The 7,382-nt window shown below is 41.2% G+C and overlaps 2 long non-coding RNA genes across 4 annotated transcripts in view; one reads left to right on the top strand and one right to left on the bottom strand.

Annotated features, from left to right (window-relative positions):
* The window catches only part of LOC111261083 (uncharacterized), an 18,174-nt gene extending 11,158 nt beyond the window's left edge, over positions 1-7,016 (top strand). The window contains exon 2 of the long non-coding RNA XR_002680776.2: positions 6,282-7,016. This is a non-coding gene — a long non-coding RNA (uncharacterized LOC111261083). The remainder of the gene's footprint in view (positions 1-6,281) is intronic.
* Positions 78-5,288, bottom strand: LOC111261082 (uncharacterized). 3 transcript variants are annotated; one of them, XR_015311356.1, is made up of 4 exons: positions 4,923-5,288; positions 3,255-3,319; positions 2,534-2,732; positions 78-2,414 (listed from the first exon to the last, which is right to left on the bottom strand). It is a non-coding gene; the product is annotated as an uncharacterized LOC111261082 (long non-coding RNA). The 3 variants fall into 3 exon arrangements; XR_002680775.2 differs by having other exon boundaries at positions 78-2,732; positions 4,923-5,008; positions 5,177-5,288; XR_015311355.1 differs by having other exon boundaries at positions 78-2,732.
* Positions 7,017-7,382: the final 366 nt, after the last annotated feature.

Here is a 7,382-nt window from a genome sequence, read left to right as displayed (position 1 = left end):
GCAAACGCACAAACTCCTATGTTGGGTAACACCAAAGAAACAACTCGCTTGCAGCTAGCTGCATAAAAGACACGAAATTATCAGCATGCACGCATTTCTTTACTCTTTATCCTTCCTCCTTAACTTATAATAGTTTGTTCTAGACATAATTAAATGTGCGGTAACATATTTGGTGTAAGCACATATCTAACTAAAGAGTATTTTTTTTAAAGCTATTTGGTACATAATCATTGTTCGAGTACATCTTAAACAGCGGGGTCGTTTTAATAGATAAAAAAAAATGTCATCTTCGCAGTGGTGGCGATCGACGCGGCCAATACAACAAGTTCGATAGTACCACGCGTCAGCTTCGGAGTGCCAACAACTATGGTAACCTAATTTCCCATCGAGAATTTAATTTTCATTATTAATGGGGTTATTCTCAGACGTGTACGCGTGCATCACGTGCAAACGAAAAGCTTCATCGTTTGGCACAAGCAGAACCCATCACATTTTAGCTTTATAACCATTAAACGCTATCTGCTACGTCGTACGATTGTTATTATTATACTCGGGTACCATTGCGGTGACTATAGGAACGGATACAGCTGTTGGATTAACCGTACTTCGTGCACCGTGGTTAGAACATTGGAACACGGTTCAACCTGCGAAGGCTACACTAACTATAGTACCAAGCTATTATAATAGAGAAGCAGGACCACGTGCATTCTGTTCAAGCATTTTAATTACTTTCAGGCTAATAAATTATGAGCAAACATTTGAAGAGCCGTTTCCCACCCATCGCTGCCACGGTTCTTTTTTGGCTATAGAATAGAAACAGCAGCGTACCAATCGACGCACTATTAATAGGACGATTCCGAATGGCTAAAAAAAAACGAAAGAATTATCTCAGCTTTGGAAAAAGCCGGAGTAAAGGAAGTTAGTCGGCCGTTAGTTCCGCGGATATTTCACTTCCTCGCGATGTCTGCGTTAACAGCTGAGCGATGGTTTTGGCCAGGCTTAGTCTTATGGGTGCTGGCTCAATTCCAACGTACAGTACACCATGATCCACTATTTTTGACTAGAGAATTTGTCTATTTTCAGTTAGAAACGGTAAAATTTAGGAATCCTTTCTATCCTGCGTTACAGATGTATATGTATAAATTAAGTTAGTAAAAGGTTCTTATTTACTAACAAGCATAGACGTCGATAAACAGGCAGACGTCCTCAATCGAATCATCTTAGCTAATTTTGCCCTTCTGTGGGACAAAACAAATACAGCCACTTAATCGAAACCCGACGATGTAAAAAACTTGATAAAAATTAATAGAGGAAGATCCAACTGCGGACAAGTACAATGTGTTTGTTTCTGCTACATTCGGTTAGTCGTTAATTTTCCTGTTGTGGCGGCCAGGTGCGAATGTTGTCCACACTTTGCTGACATAAATCATGGCCCTTCGTTGACCTGTCGTCGTTCGGCCCGTAGGTAACAAATTTATCAGGACGGAAGAGATGAGCCTGCATCCGTCCATCGAAAGTGCTACGGAAAAACAGCTTTGCTGGCAATCAGATCGTTGCGATGTTCTCAGAGTAGTTAGTCGTGACGAACCACAGCAGCGGTAGTTAACATATTTTGACAACTTTTTTTCAGACACGTTTGAATTTCTTGCCAGTCACTCGACCGTTCGACGTACCCTTTACAATAACTACTATTCACTATGGCTATGTACGCTATCTTTTTGACATTATCTAATCAATCTGTTACAGTGTTGATTAATAATCGTTCTGGTTAACGACCACTCTTAATCAATGGAAAAAAAACATCACCTTGCAGATCCGTTTTTTGTAATAATTGCTTTTTTTTTTTTTGGCAACCTGTGCTATGCTGTGTGATAGGTACATTACAATAGAATCTACCGCTAATACAACTAGGCCCATTACTTTATCCTTGAAAGATAGCGTGTCATATGCGCGTATTAATTCTTCATTCTCATATATATAGGCAAGCAGACGATTATATTTCTCTTCCACCGACACGATCTTCATCTTTGCCTCTACGCATTGCCATAATATCACTAATAATAACAACAACAAACAAATTCTCTTAGCGTTAGCTATATGTTCGTTGTTGGTTTCATCAAACAATGGATTATTGGATAACCATATAAAAACAGCTTATTAATCCCCCTCAAAACAGAGAACCTTCGTTCTGCGCACCCTCGCCTTTTCTTTTTTTGCTCGACTATCCTATTTTGTTTGTCTTATTGTCTGTAGCACACAGATGAATACGGTCTTATGATTAATAACGGTAATCACAGCAGAGGGCAGATTTGCTGCTCGGAATACGTATGTGTGATACCGGCAGCATGTCAAGATAGCCTTGGTCATTCGGCCGGCGGTCCATCGGCCTTTTCGAGCGCTCGCTGCTTCATCCGCTATAAATCCAAATATCTCGTTAAAATTTAGACGATAACGGGCCTGATGTTGATTGTCTTGTGAAGACTATGCTTAGGAATTAGTTATTTTAAGTAAGTAAGCGCATTTTCTTACTTACACACATCGGCTCAAACGCTCAAATGTATAGCGTACATGGCCAGCAGCTGTGTGGATCCACGGCAGCAACACAAGCTCGATAATGAACGAAAGAGATTATCTCTTGCTTCGCTGTTTTTTCCTGTCTAAAACTAATTATCTGATCCACTTTCCTTAGCTGTAGGCGAATACTTCGTTGAAGACGACAAAGAGATCGGCTTCTGCAACCAGAGAACAATTTATAAGCACTCTCCTTTCCAGTTCAATATAAATAGATAAAGCTGTAGAACGGGCGCTCAACCCCCATTGGGGGGCTGCGGTATAGCATCGCTAAACACCGGAGAGCCGTAAAGCTGAAACATCTGCAATGGCGACTTAGTACTATACGAAAACGGAACACAACTACTTGTAAGGAGCTAGGAGCGTCAGGAGTACAAGGCTGCGTTCGATACCGGATCCCAGCATATATACATACATACATACATACATGCGCGTTAAACAACAAAAGCTGGCTCTACAAATATGCCTGATCCTGTTCCTGCTGTCGGTGATAATTCAGACGGTTGAAATACCTGATCGCATTTGGGAAAATGTAATCGCGATGTTGACTAAAACGTACATATACGGATAGACTTGTTCGTTGAAACTGATTGCGGTCAAAAAGGACAAAAAATAACATAGGCCAGCTCAGTGATACGCTAACGTAAACTAAAAAGTACGCAGATTCTGAGTATTTTCCTCACCTCGTGACGGACAATCGAACCTGTACGGGCTCCAACGATGGACATTTTGTGGCTGCAGTACGACACTGAAAGATATAGGAGGCTAAAGCGTTACCCGAAAGTACGATGTTTCGAACGAATGTTGGTTGTACTTAATTTAAAATTGTTCTATAATTAATCTTTAGTGCTTGCCCTTGCGACCACTTACTACATAAGCTGCAGCCTATATATCTCAGTGAATTAATGAATTACTGTGTGCGCCTAAAAACAAATACGAACGAGTCTATTGCTGAATGGCTACTATTTTCATATATCGTTAATTATTCGTAGAGCTTCGCTGTACGTTCCTTGAGTCGGTAGCCAAACTATCTTTTATTCGGTGAAATCTGTTAGGCTCTGGGTATGATTCTATCCATAACCATTTTCGGTATTACCTATAGAAAAATCCCTTACATTGGGTTACGTGCCATCTCGTTTGGCCCTTTTTCTTGCTAATGTTTCGTTGTACGCCCTCCATGCAACTGTAAACGGACTGTTTTTATATTCGGTTTTACTTATTGGACGAAAAAAGACGAAACATCAGCTGCCGTCAGCAAGTCTGCTGCGTGTCGTTTCCTCTCCCAGTTAAACACGCAGTGACTAATAGATGTAGCTTCGATTCGTTTTCGTCAACGCGATGGATTGAAGCTTACTCTTATAATTTCTCCTAGCCTTCCCGGTTTATGAGGTAGGCAATTACCTCACATATACGTGACAATCCATCATTCAGTTCTGGAAGTGAAAGTCCTTGCATAGCCGTCGAACGATTTTCTTGTACACAAAACAGGTGTGTTTTCAGTTGGAAGAGAGACGGTCTAAGGAAAGTGTCAGGTGCAAAGTGGCTCGTTCAGAGTTTTCTCTCGTCGTCGAGACGCTACGTGCACGTTTTTCACACTGACGGAAAATCATCGAAATGATTTCTGAAAGTAATTGGAATTTCTTTTTGTTGTACAGGCTAACCTAACTTTAGATAAGTACATATGTGACGACGGCATTTAGCTTGATTCCCGCAGGCTCCGACGGGATTGCCTATAGCACGCTAAAAGCCAATTAGCCGTAAAGCGTATATTGATTAACATCATATGACGAATACGCTGCCCTGCAATTTGCTGAAATTGCTGGCTCTATTGGAGGCGATGTTGACGCTATTAAATACTATACGTAAAGCTACTACAAAATCTGACGCGCCTGATTTTCGCCGTATCTTAATTTTGTCTGATTTCAACACGTAGCTATCCTTGCGCTTATCATCTACATAGGACAGGCACCACATTGTCCTGCCTCTGCTCACAATGAAATGTACGTTTCGAAGTGGAGTTGCTACCATAAGCATATATATGTAATATGGCCAGGAAGTCATGCCAAGCCGCGTACTTTCACTTCCTGGCAGGCCAGTCGATACGAGGTGATTAGTACAATGAAGTGGCTCCGTTCGTGAACGAAGAGGATAGGGCTCATTTGCGGGACTCGTTTATATAACGGAACGTGAAGGACTGCAATGAACATTCCTGAACGGAAAAATGCGGACTCCGATGCGGCAAAGAAGGGCGCTAGGTAACAGACACATGCAGGCCACAGAGATATCATATCTAATATCGGCAACATACGATGCATTTTTAGAATCTGTTCCAGAGGTAAGGAATAAACTACCTGGCATCCGGTGCTTAGAGTGTTATGGTGATGTCCTGTTGTACTTGCGAGCCTGCAACAACACTACTAAACAGTAGATAACCGGCCTGTAATATGCGTATGGGAGTGACAATGAGTTGATAATGTAGTGGCAAACGCTTTAACAATATTTTCTTTATCTTTAGAGACAGCAAAAGCCAAAAGCGAACAAAAGCAAGCGGATGATAGCAAATGCACCCTTGGGGGCAGTTCAGTGTCAATGGATTGTTGCTTACGGCTTGGCTAGACGATCGCATGAGTACGATCTACGGAAAAATGCGCAGTATGTCTGAGAAATGGCGTAGCGTTTTCCATTTTATAGGTCGATTCGTTCATCTTCTCCTTCGTACACACGCTTTTTTCACAACATACATGTGAGAAAAACATACAAAGAACAAAACGAAAAGCAATGTTAAAAAATGCCTCAAAGATGTTTAACAGCTTCATACTTAAATAATTCGGGTGACCACATTAAATATAAATTTATAATATCATATTTATAACTAAATAATTTATAATTTAATATTTAAAATTATAAATTTATTATACCATATATTTCGGGGAATTCATTTCTAAAACAATGTCCACGGATCAACTGCGTTGCTTTTTGAAGGCTTTCCTGGAAGTGCTGTTTTGCTATAAGCTGATTTTTTCCAGAAAGGCAAACTTTTATCTGCCGTTGTACCAAAACGAGTCCTTATATGCTATCTGTATCCGATTCTAGTCAGAATTAGAATGTAGTACGTGCCACCGATCTTCAAATCTTCTTTTTCTGCGTATGTGCATCTTCGAGAGATGACTGGGTGTCATCATGAAAAAATGAGACTCATTTTAAACTCAGACTTCACGTGGGGACTAACGACCTGCTCGACACCCATGTAAACTGCCATCCAGTGGTTTTTAATAATTTTCAGCTCATAGCCGCTTGTACTCAGCACGAAATCACAATATATATGCACACTCATATGGCTTCATAGCTGACGATTTAGGCATTTGCTCAAGTCCAATCGCAACATAAGCAATGATTATGCGCTGATAATTACGTGTAGTACCTTTTTTTCTGCTCCAAAATATATCCCCCTTTTTCTCTCATGCTCACTCCACTCACCTACGAGTTTACGTGTAAACGAATTCGGTGCATCATTTTACGTAATATCCATAGTCAAAGTCAATCCAAATACGTATTACGTCAACCACCGCAGACATTGTGGTTCTACACTAATTTGTCGCTCGCGAAATCCCTGCTTCGTTCTCCATTTCGGACGCCAGTGATTCTGCCTCGAGTTGTGTGTTATTTCCTGTCATACTGTCAACTTAACATATTACCCAATTTCCTTTCAGAGTCAAGAGCTACGATGACGTTACTAACAGCGTCAATAACAACAGTAGCAACGAGAAAAACATCGCTAAAAATTGAAGTCATGTACGCAGATTGTGCGATTTAATCTTCTGCAGCTCCCTCCGCTAGCGCCGCCATCACCGGTGACGTGTCAGCTTATGCGTACGTTACGTATGTAATGAATGCGTATACGCCGCAATGTGTCGTCTACTCATACAGTAGCTGTTAAGATGACGGTAAACGGTAGAACGAACCAAAACCAAGAAGAGAGAATGCGCCATCGTGAGATTTGAATGTATAGTGGAAACGCTCGATGCTCTAAGTCCCACAGTCCAATGGACAACAGCACTAATAATATCCTGTAATTGCCAAAGAAAAGTCAGGACACATAGGACAGAGGCGACAAAAATCAGAGGGCAACGAAACAGGACGGCGAACAAAACGGAGTATTTGTCTTCGCAATCATGAATTAACACCCTGTCAAGATTTAACGCCAGAACTTCTTTCGCAGCTGCAGTCGAATGACGACAAGGAACACAGCGGCCATAGCGATAACTCAATTGTGTCACACTAAGAGCTTGTTAGCCTTTACGCTATACGGGCAGACAGGCAGGGGCAATCAATTTCAACAAGTCAGCGGTTTCGCTTATTTTGCTGTTGTGTTACCTCCCTTTTTTCTGTTTTGTCTCGTTCCGCCACTAAATAAAAGCAATACTTCGAACGAACGTTCAAGTGAGCGTGTATGCTGTATTTATATAGAATATCGGCATGGATGGGTCTGTGCACACGAACGCTGCGGCATGGTATTAACATATCACCGGTCGCCTGTAAAAAGATTAGTCAACGGAAATTGGGGTCTGCTTATCGCCGACTGAAATGGCGAATGGGAAATTTTTGAAAAGTGGCGCGAGGTGTCTGATATGAATTGGCCTGTCTGTGGCTTCGCCCATGTTTCATTTATAGAAGTTAGGGGTAATTTCTTATCTTTAACTGAAACGATTAACCTAGATTAACATAACATTATTTCGGAAACTGAAGCTCGTGTGAATTCTATGTAAATTTTTTACGCTTCTATTTGACGAGGGTCATGCAGAATCAGTAGG

This window comes from Varroa jacobsoni, unplaced genomic scaffold, assembly GCF_002532875.2.
Source record: "Varroa jacobsoni isolate VJ856 unplaced genomic scaffold, vjacob_1.0 scaffold_517, whole genome shotgun sequence".
NCBI classification, from domain to species: Eukaryota; Metazoa; Arthropoda; class Arachnida; order Mesostigmata; family Varroidae; genus Varroa; species Varroa jacobsoni.
This window is presented reverse-complemented; position numbering and strand designations above follow the sequence as displayed.